We start from the raw sequence: 18211 nt of genomic DNA, 5'->3' as shown, positions 1-18211 counted from the left end.
CCCAACCAGGAGTGTTTACATTTCCAAAAATTTGTGGCAGACGCCACCAAAGTGGCATCAATTTCACAAAAGTAGTAATGGTGTAATAGGGACCATCATATCTTCCACTCCAAGCAACCCAGCAGATGGAGAGACCCAATCAGGAATGTTCACATTTGAAGCAATTAGTGACAGACAACACCAAACTGGCATCAGTTTCACCACAGTAGAAATAGTATAATAGAGACTGACACATATTCCACTACAGCCAACACAGCCGATGGAGACCCAACCAGGAGTGTTCACATTTCCTAAAAAATAGTGGCAGACACCAACAAAGTGGCACCAGTTTCACCACAGAAGAAATAATATAATAGGTACTGACACATCTTCCACTCCAGCGAACCCAGCAGATGGACACCCAACCAGGAGTGTACACATTTCCAAAAATTAGTTCCAGGCACCAACAAAGTGGCACCAATTTCACCACAGAAGAAATAGTATAATAGGGTCTGACACATCTTCGACTACAGCCAATCCAGCAGATGGAGACCCAATCAGAAGTCTTCAAATTTCCAAAAATGTGTGTCTGACACCACCGAAGTGTCATTAATTTCACACAGTAGAAATAATATAATAAGGACCAACACGTCTTCCACTCCAGCCACCCCCGCAGATGGAGAGACCCAATCAGGAGTGTTCACATTTCAAACAATTAGTGGCAGACAACACCAAACTGGCATCAATTTCACCACAGTATAAATAGTATAATAGAGAGTGACACATCTTCCTCTACAGCCAACCCAGCAGATGGACACCCAACCAGGAGTGTACACATTTCAAACAATTAGTGGCAGATAACACCAAAGTGGAACCAATTAATTAGTGGCAGACAACACCAAAGTGGAACCAATTTCACCACAGAAGAAACAGTATAATAGGGTCTGAGACATCTTCCACTACAGCCATTCCAGCAGATGGAGACCCAATCAGAAGTCTTCAAATTTCCAAAAATGTGTGTCTGACACCACCAAAGTGTCAATTTCACACAGTAGAAATAGTATAATAGGGACCAACACGTCTTCTACTCCAGCCAACCCCGCAGATGGAGAGACCCAATCTGTAGTGTTCACATTTCAAACAATTAGTGGCAAACAACACCAAACTGGCATCAATTTCACCACAGTATAAATAGTATAATAGAGAGTGACACATCTTCCACTACAGCCAACTCAGCAGATGGAGACCAAACCAGGAGTGTTTACATTTCCAAAAATTTGTGGCAGACACCACCAAAGTGGCATCAATTTCATATGAGTAGTAATGGTGTAATAGAGATCGACATATCTTCCACTCCAAGCAACCCAGCAGATAGAGATACCCAATCAGGAGTGTTCACATTTGAAAAAATTAGTAACAGACACCACCAAAGTGGCATAAATTTCACCACAGAAAAAATAGTATAATAAGGAGCGACATGTTTTCCAAGACAGCCAGCGCAGCAGATGGACACCCAACCAGGAGTGTTCAAATTTCCAAAAATTAGTGGCAGAGACTCATTACTGGACACTTCTAGACCCACACTACAAGGAGAACTTTCTATCTGTTATTACAGAGGTAAGCAGGTCTACTAAAATGGGGCAGAATCAGAAGGCCCTTGTTGTGGAATTACTAAAAAAATTCCCATCTGAAAACGCTGGCGGCAGAGGTCACAGTTTGTTGGACAACCAAAGAGTACTGGTAAGATAGACAACTCCAATCCAGCAGAGGCAGGGGAACACTGGCAAAGTTCTGGGAGAGCTTTCTCAGACCCTCCCATCGCACTGGCCCTGAGGCATGGGTACTCTCACAAGGAGTGCAAAGTTTTGGAAGATGCTGAAGGAGTACCTTGCTGACCGTACCAACGTCCTCCATGATTCCTCTGTGCCTTCGCATTATTGGGTATCCAAGCTGGAAACCTGGTATGAACTGGCTCTCTATGCCTTGGAGGTCCTGGCCTGCCTTGCTGCTAGCGTTTTGTCAGAACGGGTTTTTAGTACCGCTGGTGGAATTATAACTGATAAGTGCATCAGTCTGACAACTGAAAATGCTGACAGGCTGACTCTTATAAAAATAAACAAGGGCTTGATTGGGCAAGACTTCTCAACACCACTGAATGATAGCAGCGTAAGAAACTCAAATCCAGTGGTTTTTTTTGGGAGGTCTATTCCCATTCACCTCTTCACACCCTCACTTGGGTATATGCTTCTTGGTTTTGGCTATTTGCTGATGTCCTCCTCCTTCTCATCCTCATCGTACACCACCAGATTACCAGGGTGACCGTGGTCCATGATGCAACACCCACATAATTTTTTTTAAAGGGTGTTTATGATGCCCGTAACAAAAAACTGGTTATACAGCATGTTCATGTATACCCCCCAGGGGTAAATGTCAGCCCATACACTTAGTGCATGGTCAATACAAGTATAGGAGACCCGCTCCTTTCTAATAAGAACATTTTTTATGAGGTCCTCCTCCACGTCTCATTAAAGGGGTATTGTGGTGCGCCCAAATTTTTGGCAGCCCTTGCATTCACTGCATAGGCAAACACTATGGGAGACCCACTTCCTAATAATGGTAACATTATTTTCATTAGGCCCTCCTGTACATCTCGTCAAAGGGGTATTGGGGTGCGTCCAAATTTTTGGCAGCCATTGCAATCACTGCATAGGCAAACAGTATGGGAGATGCAATTCCCAATGGGAAAATTGTTATATGAGGTCCTCCTCCACGTCTCTTCCAAGGGGTATTGGGGTGTGTCCAAATTTGTGGCAGCTCATGCATTCACTACATAGGCAAACAGTATGGGGGCCCCACTCCCTTTTGGGCCTCCTCACCCTGTTGGACCTCCAGTATGGAGTTGGCTGCTTTCCCATGGAATCCTCCATCACCTGGTATCTCTCAACCAGTCCGACCAGTTCATCAGCATTCCGGAGATCACCCTGGGCAACCCAAGTCTGTACGGGCCTCAGCAGGGATTGCACAAACCGGTCCATCACCACCCGTTCTACCATCTACACAGGCGTAGAGGACTCTGGATGCAGTGACTTCTGGACCAGGTGCAACAGGTCAGACATTTGGGAATGTGGTGGTTTGTCCCAGTGTGTAACGCCACTGTGTTTGTACTCTGTTTACCCGGCATTACTCTGCATATCTCTGTTTAACCCTTGGCTGCATTCCCTCTAATGAGCTGGAATGCTGTTGTCAGTTACCTGTATGGATGCTGCTCAGTTCCCAGCTCTGCTGCGTAGCCATACATGCGTGAGTGTCTCCACTGTGGTGCATGACCACCTGCATGTGCGGTCCCTTGCTGCCACTGTGGAAGCTACCCGTGGGTTGCTAAGTCCTCTGCAGTTATGCATGACTCACCACGTGTGTCTAGGCTTGCAGCCACTGCCAGGTGTCCTTTGCTATGCTGAATTGTTTCTGGCTGTGCTTAGGGTGCGTGTGGCCACACCTCCCCTGCTTTTATGCTTTCATGAGGAATGGGTGTGTGCTTGAATTGCTGCTTCCAGCCTATTGCTGTGAGGCAGCTCCTATATAAAGTTCCCTGCCCTGTGGGGCGTTGCCAGAGCTTCGCATCAAGTTTCTGAGTCTTGCTATGTCTGTTTGGTGTTCAGCACCTGTCCTGCCTGCTTGCAGTTCTAGGTGAGCTGATGCCTGTCTTCTGCCTGCTCTGGGAGCAGAGTACCAGATCCATTTCTGTTCAGTCTGTTCTGTCAGCTTTGGGATAGGGGTTGTCTGAGTTCCTGGACTTATCCTGTTTATGTGTTGGAACCAAAGTCCTTGTGTTGATTCCTGCTGTGTTATGAAGTCCTAGTCCTGATTCCTGCTGTGTTATGTTCCTGAAGTCCTTCTGTGTCCTGAACCCTTTGCCCAGTGACTGTGATATGACTCTTTGCTAACTGACATTCTGTGATTTAACCTGGGTTCATCTTGGAACTAGGAGTCCGGTGTGTCTGCTGAGTTTCTACTACTCTGTGCTCAGCTTGCTATTTGGTGCAATCCTCAGCCGGCTCCAGTTCAACCCGTCGGGGCTTGCACCAGACCGCTTGAGTTCCTTTTTAGGTCGCTGCCAGATGTCCAGAGCCTGACGACCACGGGCTCTTGTCTGGAGTCTGATGACCGTGGCCTGATGTCCGGTGTCTGATGATTGCTTCCAATGTCCTGTGCCTGATGTCCGGAGCCACATGTCCAGATCCTATCCTTCCCTGCCCGATGCCAAGAGCCTGCCAATCGCTGCCAGATGTCCAGAGCCTGATGTCCACAGCCTAATGTCCGGAGGCTGTCAATAGCTGCCTGATGTCCGGAGTCCAATGCCAGTGTTCTGGTGTTCTATCTCAGATCCGAGCCCTGATGTCCTGCCTGAGACCTGATGTCCTCCTGGTGCCCTGATGTCCTCCTGGTGACCTGATGTCCGCCTGGTGACCTGATGTCCAGATGTCCGACTCGAGTCCCGATGTCCTACCTACAGTATGTCCTGATGTCCTACCTGAATCCTGATGTCCTATTTGTGTCCAGATGTCCTGCCTGAGTCTGGATTTCTGTCCATGTTCTGATGTTCTATCCGTGTTCCGATGTCCCACCTGTGTCCAGATATCCAGTCCGTGGTTCAGGTGGTCCAAGTTGTGCTCTTGAGCTGGTCCCGCTCGTGGTCCTGGATTCCTCCTCCATGGTTTCCGGGAGTCTCCAGCTCTGTTCCTCGGTAACGGTGCCGCCAGTGAGTCCTGGACCTGACCAGCTGATGCCCGGTGCTGTAGTGCCAATGTTCCTGGACCTGTGCTATCCGTGTCTTGCTTATGTTCTGATGTCCTGCCGGTTCCCTGGGGTCTTACCTGTGATGGCTAATGCCATTGTCTGAAGGCTGCCTGAGGTGAGTGTCTGATGTTCTCCTGCTGTGCCTGTGCTGTGCCTCAGGCCTGACAGAGAGGTCATCCTAGTATGCCCGTGCCAGATAACCCTGGACTGCATCAACCTGTGATGACCCTAACCATCATCTGAAGTCTGCCTGAGGTCAGTGTCTGATGTTCTCCTAATGAGTCTGTGCTACACCCGAAGCCTGAGAGAGAGGACATCCTAGTATGCCCATACCAGATAACCCTGGACTGCGTCAACCCGTGATGCCCGCTTGCCATCGTCTGAAGCTAGTCTGAGGTCGGTGTCTGATGTTCTCCTGCTGTGCCTGTGCTACGCCTGAGGTCTGAGAGAGAGGTCATCCTAGTATGCCCGTGCCAGACGACCCTGGATTGTGTCAACCCGTGATGACCTCTTGCTTCACCTGTCAACCTGAGATGTGTTTCCTTCATGATGTATATAATCCAGAATCTGGTGTTTTGATGTCATTTGCTTTAAGTAAACTTTATGTTTCTTCATACCTGAAGTTGTGTTGCGTCTCTTAGTCAACATATGGCCATCTTGTCCACAAACTCAGCTGCCACAGACCCCGGTCACTACCCTTCCCTAGTCAGGGTAGGCCCCGGGTCCCCCCTGTGGTCCAGTTGGTCCACATTCCATGATCACCTGGGACACATACCCCATCGATGCTATGGTTTGACGACATGGGAGGGTTGGCTAGGTAAGCAAAGTTGCGTCGGTGATCGTAACACGGTGATACGCTCAGCGATGAACCCGCTGTGCCCTGAGAATCATTGTTACCCTCAAGTGTGCAAGAATCTCCTTTTTTAGCTTGCCATACTCTTTAGCATCCTGCAAAGATAAATCATAGTATGCTTTCTAGGGTTCCCTCATCAAGTATGACGACAGAACCTCTGCCGACTTCTCTGGCAAGAGTTTCTGCCTCTCGGCGACCTTTTCAAACACCGTCAGGAAAGCCTCAACATTGCAATTCTCTATTGTAGATTCTTCAGCTTCAACAATGCATTTCTCCACTACATGTTGTTCAGCCTCAACACTGCAATTCTCCACTGCAGGTTCTTCAACCTCAACACTGCAATTCTCCAGCCTCAACATTGCAATTCTCCATTGTAGATTCTTCAGCCTCAACAATTCAGTTATCCACTGCACGTTGTTCAGCCTCAACACTGCAGTTCTCCACTGCAGGTTCTTCAGCCTCAACACTGCAATTCTCCAATGCAGGTTCTTCAGCCTCAACATTGCAATTCTCCATTGTAGATTCTTCAGCCTCAACAATTCAGTTATCCACTGCACGTTGTTCAGCCTCAACACTGCAATTCTCCACTGCAGGTTCTTCAGCCTCAACACTGCAATTCTCCAATGCAGGTTCTTCAGCCTCAACATTGCAATTCTCCATTGTAGATTCTTTAGCCCCAACAATTCAGTTATCCACTGCACGCTGTTCAGCCTCAACACTGCAATTCTTCACTGCAGGTTCTTCAGGCTCAACACTGCAATTCTCCACTGCCGGTTGTTCAGCCTCACCACTGCAATTCTCCACTGCAGGTTCTTCATTTAGGCTCAGCACTGCAATTCTCCACTGCAGATTCTTCAGGCTCAATACTGCAATTCTCCATAGCAGGTTCTTCAGCCTCAACATTGCAATTCTCCATTGTAGATTCTTCAGCCTCAACATTGCAATTCTCCAATGCAGGTTATTTAGCCTCAACGCAGCAATTCAGTATAGGAGTACCAACTTCCTAATAATGGGAGCATTGTTTTCAGGTGGCCCTCCTGCACGGCTCTTCAAAGGGGTATGGGGGTGCGTTTAAATTAGGTGCAGGGCAGGCCTTGCATTCAATGCATAGGCAAACAGTATGGGAGTACCAACTTCCTAATCATGGGAACATTGCTTTCAGGTGGCCCTCCTGTGCGGCTCTTCAAAGGGGTATTGGGGTGCATCTAAATTTGGTGCAGGGCAGGCCTTGCATTCACTGTATAGGCAAACAGTGTGGGTGTACCAACTTCCTAATAATGGGAACATAGCTTTCAGGTGGCCCTTCTGTATGTATGTTCAAAAGGTTATTGGGGTGCGTCCAAATTTGGGGTAGGCCTTGCATTCAATGCATAGGCAAACAGTATGGGAGTACCAACTTCCTAATAATGGGAACATTGCTTTCAGGTGGCCCTCCTGTGCGGCTCTTCAAAGGGATATTGGGGTGGATCTAAATTTAGTGCAGGGCAGGCCTTGCATTCACTGTATAGGCAAACAGTGTGGGTGTACCAACTTCCTAATAATGGGAACATTGCTTTCAGGTGGCCCTCCTGTATGGTTCTTCAAAGGGGTGTTGGAGTGCATCTAAATTTGGTGCAGGGCAGGCCTTGCATTCACTGTATAGGCAAACAGTATGGGAGTACCAACTTCTTAATAATGGGAACATTGCTTTCAGGCAGCCCTCCTGTACGGTTCTTCAAAGGGGTATTGGGGTGCGTCTAAATTTGGTGCATGGCAGGCCTTGCATTCAATGCATAGGCGAACTATGGGAGTACCAACTTCTTAATAATGGGAGCATTGCTTTCAGGTGGTCATCCTGTATGTCTCTTCAAAGGGTTATTGGGGTGCGTCTAAATTTTGGCCAGACCTTGCATTCACTGCATAGGCAAACAGTATGGGAGAACTACTTCATAATAATGGGAACATTGTTCTCAGGAGACCCTCCTGTACGTCTTTTCAAAGGGGTATTGTGGTGCTTCCTAATTCTTGGCAGCCCTGCCACTCACTGCATAGGCAATAACAGTATAGGAGACCCACTGTTTAATAATGGGAACAACAAAGTATAGCCGGCTGATGGATGAATAGTAAAGGCTGCCTGATGGCCTATAAAAATAGTCCCTGTGACTTTCAGAGTCCCTCCTTCATAAATGGAACAGGATGTGTCTGATGATGTGTCACACACCACATGGCCAGCTAAGGTTGAAAAATGTTAAAATGTCACTTTCCAGTGAATGCATTTGTATTGGTTGAAAGCAATACTAAAATTCAAAAATGCATCAAAAACGCTACGTGTGAACATAGCCAAGTTGTGGAGGAGCATTTTTGTTTTTGGTTACTTATTTTGCCTTATATACAAGTCATTGCCCTGGAAAGGATGTTCCTTAACATATTTCTCAGGAAAATCCATTTTGGTTCCATTTTTGTATGTTCTATTGTGAGTCTGTAAAAGTGGCGTAAGACTCTGACAACATTATTTCCAGCAGTGACCTGGGAGTCAGAAATGCTTACATTCACCATGGTGTTCACATGTCATTTGAGCACCGTTCCCATCGATTTCCGCAATTTCTAGTCCCTCTAAAGACCGCCGGGGAGGCCGCCGGAAAAATACTCGAGTTTCCCATAGACTTACATTGGGCTCGTTGCTCAGGTCGAGCACCCGAGCATTCCAATATGCTTGACCCGAGCAACGAGCACCCGAGCATTTTAGTGATCGCCCATCTCGAATGGTGATGTGATATATGCTCTGCTCTTTCCACATATTGTGGCAGCTACATACTTCCTTCTAAACAGGATTTTCTTTTACTACTCATTTGATAGTTTTGCCTGTGGAAGAAGCATCATTTGGACTACTGTATCCAAGCCTCTCACATTTGTTATGTATCTGCTTTTTAAGTATTTTTAATCTTTTTGTCTGTTATGCTTGTTCTATTATATTTAATAAAATAAGATTCTTTCTACGTTTATATTGGGTGTGTGCATGTTTTTCTGCCCTGCCTTTTTTCTTCCTATCGTATGTCTGATGCTTGCAGGGTTGGTGAAGCACCCCTTTTAGTATACTTTGCTGTGCCCACTATCATGTTTCATTTTGCAATTTCTATTCAGTTTACCTGATTTATTTGGCTGTTTGAATGCTCTATTTTGTATTTTGTATATTATATTAATATACTGTATTTTTGCTTATTTTTCTAGATTTTTTTCTACTTATTTGTCTCTTTTATATTGCCAATCATGTTCGACTTGGATGCCAGGGAAGAAGCTTGGAATAATCAATCCCTGAATGCATTTCCAGCCCCTATGGCGACAGAGGATAATGATTTTAATTGTATTTCACGTGAACACATAGACACTCATAAATCAATTACTTGTGTCTGGTGGAACATTCACAGTTTAGAAGAGTATTTAAGGCTGTCTGCCCACATGGTTTGGGTGTCCAAATTTTTCCAGCCTAGGGCCTCTTTTAAAAGTACATTGGAGACTGGCCTCACTCAATGTTCCAATATTCTTATCAATATGCTGTTACAACAGGACAACTTTTACAGTCACTAAGAACACAGATTAGAACTTCAAATGACTAAATTTGATCACACTACATAGTAACATAGTAACATAGTTATTAAGGTTGAAGGGAGACTTTAAGTCCATCTAGTTCAACCCATATCCTATCCTAACTTGCCCTAACATGTTGATCCAGAGGAAGGCAAAAAAAACCCATGTGGCAAACAGTAAGCTTCACATTGGGGAAAAAAATTCCTTCCCGACTCCACATACGGCAATCAGACTAGCTCTCTGGATCAACGCAATATTAAGGAAACTAGTGTATATACCCTGTAATATTATACTTTTCAAGAAAGGCATCCAGTCCCTTCTTAAATTTTAGTAGGGAATCACTCATTACAACATCATATGGCAGAGAGTTAGTCTCACTGCTCTTACAGTAAAGAATCTGCATCTGTGATTATGCTTAAACCTTCTTTCCTCCAGACGTAGAGGATGCCCCCTTGTCCCCGTCACAGGTCTAAGAGTAAAAAGATCATTAGAAAGGCCTTTGTACTGTCCCCGCATATATTTATACATTGTAATAAGATCACCCCTAAGCCTTCGATTCTCCAAACTAAATAACCCCAAGTGTACTAAACTGGCTCAACTTTTCCAGAACAAATTAAAAGAAACTATTAATAAATTTGATAAAGTCATCATGGATAAAAAAAGAAATAAACTTAACCGTGATAAAAGAGACTATGACATGTTCTTCCTTCTGACAAACTATTGGATGCACCTTCAGAACATCAGAACTAGAACAGAGCGATTTCTTAAGTTCAGAAACAAGCGATACAGACGGAGGACTAGACAGGGAAAACGTAAACAGAAAACTATGCCCAAAATACCACAGGACCACGGACAAACAGAAAGAGATACAAGTACTGACGTCATGTGAATCACAGTTACAAATTATTAATCTTTCTATGAGTGTTCTTACTACTGATGAAAGGTCTGTTTTACAGCGAGGTTTGATTTTTTCACCTATGGTATCAGTGGATAAATTTAGTTTACTTAAAGATATATACTTATTTTGCAGAAAGATCATTTTAAGGCCATTTACAACAGGTCTGACCTTCTACCAGAATCGTCTTCAGCAATGGATAGAACAGTATTTGATGATTTACTCGATTTACCTCAGGAGAACCAAACTAAAATTTCCCCACAGATCCCCGATCATCATCTATTTAATCTTTCTTCCTAGTGCTTTCAGTTTCCACCTTTTTTGAGGTGATGAAGGATGAGATTAAAAAATTACCGGTTGTCACGTACCCGCTTCTCAGCACATGACTGATTAATCTATCTCCTATCACTCAGTCCAGCATTCAACCTCTGTCCTATGCTGCAATGGGAGCATAAATCACACTACGACACAAATCATACACGCTTCCACCACTCAACAAACATACGGGTGATGAGTCCCGGAAATACCACTACTACTGTCTGCCAATCACCAGGATCACACACTTTAACCCCTTCCTGATATCCGACGTACTATCCCATCCATGGGACCCGGGCCCCTATGCCCATGGACGGGATAGTACGTCTACCGCGATCAGCGGCGCCCACGTGGTGAGCGCCGCTGATCGCGGCCGGGTGTCAGCTGATTATCACAGCTGACACCCTGCACAATGTGTCAAGGTCGGTCACGGACCGCCCCGACACGTTAACCCCTTGCACGTGTACCGGGGTTAAAGGGAAGCATCGGCAGGGAGGGGGCTCCCTCCGTGCTTCCCTGAGCCCCCCACGGCAGCGCAATGTGCAGCGTTGCTGCGGGGGGCTCCTTTCCTGCAGGCCCCCGAATCCAAGATGGCGACGGGGGCCTTCGGGGGCCTGCAGGAAGCTGGCTTCCTCAGTGCCTGCAAAGCGCAGGCATGAGGAAGCCTTCTGCACTGCCTGTGACAGATCGCTGATCTGTCACAGTGATCTGTGATGTGACAGATCAGCGATCTGTCACAGGACAGTGATGTCCCACCTGGGACTATGCAATAAAGTTAAAAAAAAAATTAAAAAAAGTCTTAAAATAATTGTAAGAAAATAGCCAAATAAATTATGGAAAAAAAAAAATATACCCCCAATAAATCCATTTTTTGGAAATAAAAAAAACAAAACAATAAAAGTACACATATTAGGTATCTCCGCGTCCGTAATGACCCGCCCTATAAAACTGTCCCATTAGTTAACCCCTTTAGCAAACCACTTAAAAAATAAAAATAAAAAACGAAGCAAAAAATAATGATTTATTATCATACCGCAAAACAAAAAGTGTAATAACGCGCGATCAAAAAGACGCATATAAATATCCATGGTACCACTGAAAATGTCATCTTGTCCCGCAAAAAACGAGCCACCATACAGCATCATCAGCAAAAAAAGTTATAGCTCGCAGAATAAAGCGATGCAAAAATAATTATTTTTTATATAAAATAGTTTTCATTGCATAAAACCGACAAAACATAAAAAACGACCGAAATGAGGTATCGCTGTAACCGTACTGACCCAAAGAATAAAACCGCTTTATCAATTTTACCGCACGCGGAACGGTGTAAACGCACCCCCCCAAAAGAAATTCATGAAACGCTGGTTTTTGTTCATTCTGCGTCCCAAAAAATCAGAATAAAAAGCGATCAAAAAATGTCACGTGCCCGAAAATGGTACCAAAAAAAACGTCAACTCATCCCGCAAAAAATAAGACCTCACATGACTCAGTGGGTCAAAATTCGGAAAAATTATAGCTCTCAATATGTGGTGATGCAAAAACTATTTTTACAATAAAAAGCGTCTTTTAGCGTGCGACAGCTGCCAAACATAAAAACCGACATAAATAGTAAATCAAACCCCCCGATATCACCCCCTTAGTTAGGGAAAAATAATAAAATAAAAAAAATGTATTTATTTCCATTTTCCTGTTAGGGTTAGGGCTAGGGTTAGGTCCAGGGCTAGGGTTAGGGTTAGGACTAGGGCTAGGGTTAGGGCTAGGGTTAGGGCTGAGATTAGGGTTAGGGGTGTGTTGGGGTTCGGGTTGGAGTTAGAATTGGGGGTTTCCACTGTTTGGGCACATCAGGGGCTCTCCACATGCAACATGGCGTCTGATCTCAATTCCAGCCAATTCTGAGTTGAAAAAGTCAAATGGTGCTCCTTCCCTTCCAAGCTCTGCCATGCGCCCAAACAGTGTTTTACCCCCACATGTAGGGTATCACCCTACTCAGGACAAATTGCAAAACAATTTTTGGGGTCCAATTAAGGCTGGTTTCACATTTGCGTTAAAACAACGCTGCGCCCTGCGTCGTTAAGCCCCGCCCCGAGCCAGCTCCCTGCCCGCCCCATCCGGGATCACCGCCTACTTTCGCATTTGCACGCATGCGATCGGCGCACCCTATCTTTAGCATAGGGTGCGCAGATAATGCGCTGCCAGTGTGAAAGTAGCGTGCTGCGCACTTTTGACGGTGCGCCGTGCGCGCCGAAATGCAACATGCTGCATTTCGGCGCGCACGGCGCACCATCAAAAGTGCGCAGCACGCTACTTTCACACTGGCAGCGCATGATCTGCGCACCCTATGCTAAAGATAGGGTGCGCCGATCGCATGCGTGCAAATGCGAAAGTAGGCGGTGATCCCGGATGGGGCGGGCAGGGAGCGGGCTCGGGGCGGGGCTTAACGACGCAGGGCGCAGCGTTGTTTTAACGCAAATGTGAAACCAGCCTTATCCTGTTACCCTTAGGAAAATAAAAAATTGGGAGCAAAAATATCATTTTTGTGGAAAAAAAATGATTTTTTTATTTTCACGTCCGAGCGTTATAAACTTCTGTGAAGCACTTGGGGGTTCAAAGTGCTCACCACACATCTAGATAAGTTCCGTGGGGGGTCTAGTGTCCAAAATGGGGTCACTTGTGGGGAGTTTCAATAGTTTAGGTACATCAGGGGCTCTCCAAACACACATGACACCCGCAGACCATTCCATCAAAGTTTGCATTCCAAAACGTCACTACTTCCCTTCCGAGCCCCGACGTGTGTCCATACAGTAGTTTTCTCCCACATATGGGGTGTCAGCGTACTCAGGACAAATTGGACAACAACTTTTGGGATCCAATTTCTCCTGTTACCCTTGTGAACATGAAAAAATTGGGGACTAATTGATCATGTTTGTGGAAAAAAAATGATTTTTTTATTTTCATGCCCGGGCATTATAAACTTCTGTGAAGCCCTTGGGGGGTTCAAAGTGTTCACCTCACATCTATATAAGTTCCTAGGGGGTCTAGTTTTCAAAATGGGGTCATTTGTGGGGGGTTTCCACTGTTTAGGTACATTAGGGGCTCTCCAAAGGCAACATGATACCCGCAGAACATTCCCTCAAAGTCTGCATTCCAAAACGTCACTACTTCCCTTCCGAGCCCCGACGTGTGTCCATACAGTAGTTTTCTCCCACATATGGGGCGTCAGCGTACTCAGGACAAATAGGACAACAACTTTTGGGGTTCAATTTCTCCTGTTACCCTTGGGAAAATGAAAAAATTGGGGACTAATTGATCATGTTTGTGGAAAAAATACGATTTTTTTATTTTCATGCCCGTGCATTATAAACTTCTGTGAAGCCCTTGGGGGTTCAAAGTGCTCACATCACATATATATAAGTTCCTAGGGGGTCTAGTTTTCAAAATGGGGTCATTTGTGGGGGGTTTCCACTGTTTAGGTACATTAGGGGCTCTCCAAAGGCAACATGACACCCGCAGACCATTCCATCAAAGTCTGCATTCCAAAACGTCACTACTTCCCTTCTGAGCCCTGACGTGTGCCCATACAGTAGTTTTCTCCCACATATGAGGTAGCAGCGTACTCAGGACAAATTGGACAACAACTTTTGGGGTCCAATTTCTCCTGGTACCCTTGGGAAAATAAAAAAATGGTGACTAAAAGATCATGTTTGTGGAAAAAATACAAATTTTTTATTTTCACGCCCGGGCGTTATAAACTTCTGTGAAGCACTGGGGGGGTCAAAGTGCTCACCACACATCTAGATAAGTTCCTTAGGGGGTCTAGTTTCCAAAATGGTGTCATTTGTGGGGGGTTTCCACTGTTTTGGTACATCAGGGGTTTTCCAAACGCGACATGGTGTCCGATCTCAATTCCAGCCAAAACGTCAAATGGCGCTGCTTCCCTTCCGAGCTCTGCCATGCGCCCAAATAGTGGTTTACCCCCACATGTGGGGTATCAGCGTACTCAGGACAAATTGCACAATAACTTTTAGGGTCCTGTTACCCTTGGAAAAATAAGAATTGAGGGTGAAAAGATCATTTTTGTGGAAAAAATATGATTTTTTAATTGTACGGCTGTATGTTATAAACTTCTGTGAAGCCCTTGGGGGTTCAAAGTTCTCACCACACATTTAGATAAGTTCCTTAGGGGGTCTAGTTTCCAAAATGGTGTCATTTGTGGGCGGGTTCCACTGTTTTGGTACATCAGGGGTTTTCCAATCGCGACATGGTGTCCGATCTCAATTCCAGCCAAAAACGTCAAATGGCGCTGTTTCCCTTCCGAGCTCTGCCCTGCGCCCAAATAGTGACTTACCCCCACATGTGGGGTATCAGCACACTGAGGACAAATTGCACAATAACTTTTAGGGTCATGTTACCCTTGGAAAAATAAGAATTGAGGGTGAAAAGATCATTTTTGTGGAAAAAATATGATTTTTTAATTGTACGGCTGTATGTTATAAACTTCTGTGAAGCCCTTGTGGGTTCAAAGTTCTCACCACACATCTAGATAAGTTCCTTGGGGGGTCTAGTTTCCAAAATGGGGTCACTTGTAGGGGGTTTCCACTGTTTAGGTACATCAGGGACTCTCCAAACGTGACATGGCGTCCGATCTGAATTCCAGCCAATTTTGCATTGAAAAAGTCAAACGGCGCTCCTTCCATTCTGAGCTCTGCCATGCGCCGAAACAGTCGTTCCCCCCACATATCAGGTATCGGCGTACTCAGGACAAATTGCACAATAACTTTTGCAGTCCAATTTCTCCTGTTACCCTTGGTAAAATAAAAAAATTGAACCTGAAGTATTTTTTTTGTGAAAAAAAGTTAGATGTTCATTTTTTTTTAAATATTCAAAAAAATTCCTGTGACACACCTAAAGGATTAATAAACTTCTTGAATGTGGTTTTGAGCACCTTAAGGGGTGAAGTTTTTAGAATGGTGTCACTTTTGGGTATTTTCTATCATATAGACCCCTCAAAGTGGCTTCAAATGTGATGTGGTCCGTAAAAATAAAATGGTGTTGTAAAAATGAGAAATCGCTGGTCACTTTTTAACCCTTATAACTTCCTAACAAAAAAAAATTTTGGTTCCAAAATTGTGCTGATGTAAAGTAAACATGTGGGAAATGTTAGTTATCAAGTTTTTTTGTGTGCCGTATCTCTGTGATTTAAGGGCATAAAAATTCAAAGTTGGAAAATTGCGAAATTTTCAAAATTTTCGCCAAATTTCCGTTTTCTCACAAATAAACGCAAGTTATTTGAATGAAATTTTACCACTATCATGAAGTACAATATGCCACGAGAAAACAATGTCAGAATCACCGGGATCCCTGGAAGCGTTCCAGAGTTATGACCTCATAAAGGTACAGTGGTCAGAATTGTAAAAATTGGCCCAGTCAAGAACGTGCAAACCACCCTTGGGGGTGAAGGGGTTAAGGCTATGCATTCTTTAGAGCACACAAGGTTCAAACTTACTAAAGTTTTAGGGTAAGTTCACACAGGACTTTTTTGCTGCTTTTTTTTCTGTAGCAAAACCTGATCTTCTTGGCAGGAAAGAAGCTGAGGCAACAAGGTTTAGGTGCGTTTTTTTGTATCTTTGTCCATGCTAATGTCCATGACTTTTCTGCAACAAAAACGCTGCAAATAATGACATCTGCATTTTTGGTGTGTTTTTGCAGCCTTTTTTCAACACCCATTCAAGTCAATGGGTGAAAAACGCTGAAAAAACGCAGCAAAAACGCTGAAAAAAGTGACATGCTCTATGTCCAAAAAACTCAGCAAAGCACAAAATCCTGATCACACAAAAACCAATGTGTGTGCATGAGATTTCTGAAATCTCATAGGCTTTGCTGGTAATGGAAAAAGCAGCTGAAAATTAGCATAAAAAGACCATGAAAAAAAAACGCAGCAAAAAAGTCGTGTGAACTTACCCTTAACCTTTAATAGAAAAGATACAGTGCTTACAATAAAAGGATATAAAAAATGGAAATAAAAAGTGACATACAAATATGCAAAATGGTTATAAAAATAAAAGGGAGAAACTCACAGAAATATCTAAACTTTGCAGTCTGGTATTCTGTTCCCTGACGGGGGAGGAATATGAAATGGATCACATCAGCTTGGCTGTCCCTCAGTCTCTGAACAACTTTCATTAATTTATAGGTTTAACCTGGAGATCAGATTTCTAGACCAGCCTCTCATGTTAATATTCTAAATCCTGGTTTGTGACTGGACCATGGCTACTTTACCAATGAATACATTATTTTCCTCTGAACACTCTTTGATGGCTTTGAGGTTGTAGTTGGGCGTTTCTCCCTGTCAGGGCAGACTGTGCTAACATGTCCCACTTTGTTGCAGGAGAAGCATTGGCGTGCATCACATAAAGAATGTCTAGTCCCCGGGACCCCATAGGAGGTAGGCTTGGACAGCACTGGTGACCAGCTGGCAGAGGGAGAAGGGTCCCTGTTTGGCTTACATCCCTTCCAGATGAATCCCAATTGCTTCAGCACCTCAGGCATCCTGTTAGCAACATAACAGTCTACAATCTTTGCAGCTTGATCTGCAGTTTGAGGCTCTCAATCACACACAAATTGTCATACATCCATGGGGCACATATGAAAAAATTGATCCTTGACCATAAGATCCATTAAGTCCTCAAAGCTGCTAACAGAAAGTCCCCTGATCCATTGGTGGGACGTGGTCCTCAAGGTGTTCACGACATCCGTATAGCTGTCAGTTGATCCACGTTGTAGGTACCGGAACATTCTCTGATACACTTCTGGGGTTAGGTTGTATTTCTTGATCGGGGCCTCTTTTATGACCTCATAGCTCCCATCTAGCTCTGGTGGGAGGCCAGTGAAAACTTCCAAGACTTTGCCTCTCAGCCCTGGAGTTAGATACTGCACTCACTGCTCACGGGGTAGATGGTATTGCCTGCAGGTTTTTCCAAACTCCCGAAGGAAGGTATCTAAGTCCGTATCAAGAAAATGGCAGTTATCCATAGCAAGGAATTAACATTCATCTTCTCTCTTCACACAGGTAATCAACTGATCCACCCTGCATATATTCACTCCATTCACTGTTAGCAAGCAGCCTGAATGGTACAACTCCCCACCTCTGCTGGCTGTCATTTCTGCTGCAATATATCCAAATAGTAATCAACTGATCCACCCTGCATGTATTCACTCCATTCACTGTTAGCAAGCAGCCTGAATGGTACAAGTCCATACTTCTGCTTGCTGTCTGTCTTCTGCTGCTTTACCATTTTGTGACATATTTGAATGTGCCTGCTAAAGCTTTGGTATAATTCATTTGTTGTACTGTATTTAATACTTACTGCTTTATATCCGTGACTGGGGCCTCTCTAGATGTTATCAGGTGAAAGGTGCTATAGTATATTGATGCATATAGATGCAACCTGGATTCAGGATTCTGACACTGTCTCTCCTGCTGCCATTTCCTATGGTGGCTTACAATTCTCTCATTCCCCGAGACACACAAACAGACATGGTGGTGGAGTCAGCATACTCCTGTCCCCACAATGCACTTTCCAGGTCATACCCCCAGTTCCCTCACTCATATTCCCTTCTTTTGAGGTCCACACCACCAGGCTCTTCCGTCCCCTCTCCCTCAGAGTAGCGGTCATATACCGGCCCCCAGGCTCACCCACCCACTTCCTTGACCACTTTTCAGCCTGGCTGCCTCACTTCATGTCCTCAGAACTACCAACTCTTATCCTGGGAGACTTCACAACATCCCCATTAACAGCCCTACTTCTACA

This window comes from Dendrobates tinctorius, unplaced genomic scaffold, assembly GCF_039654945.1.
Source record: "Dendrobates tinctorius isolate UK_male_01 unplaced genomic scaffold, ASM3965494v1 ptg000062l, whole genome shotgun sequence".
Taxonomy (NCBI): domain Eukaryota; kingdom Metazoa; phylum Chordata; class Amphibia; order Anura; family Dendrobatidae; genus Dendrobates; species Dendrobates tinctorius.
This window is presented reverse-complemented; position numbering follows the sequence as displayed.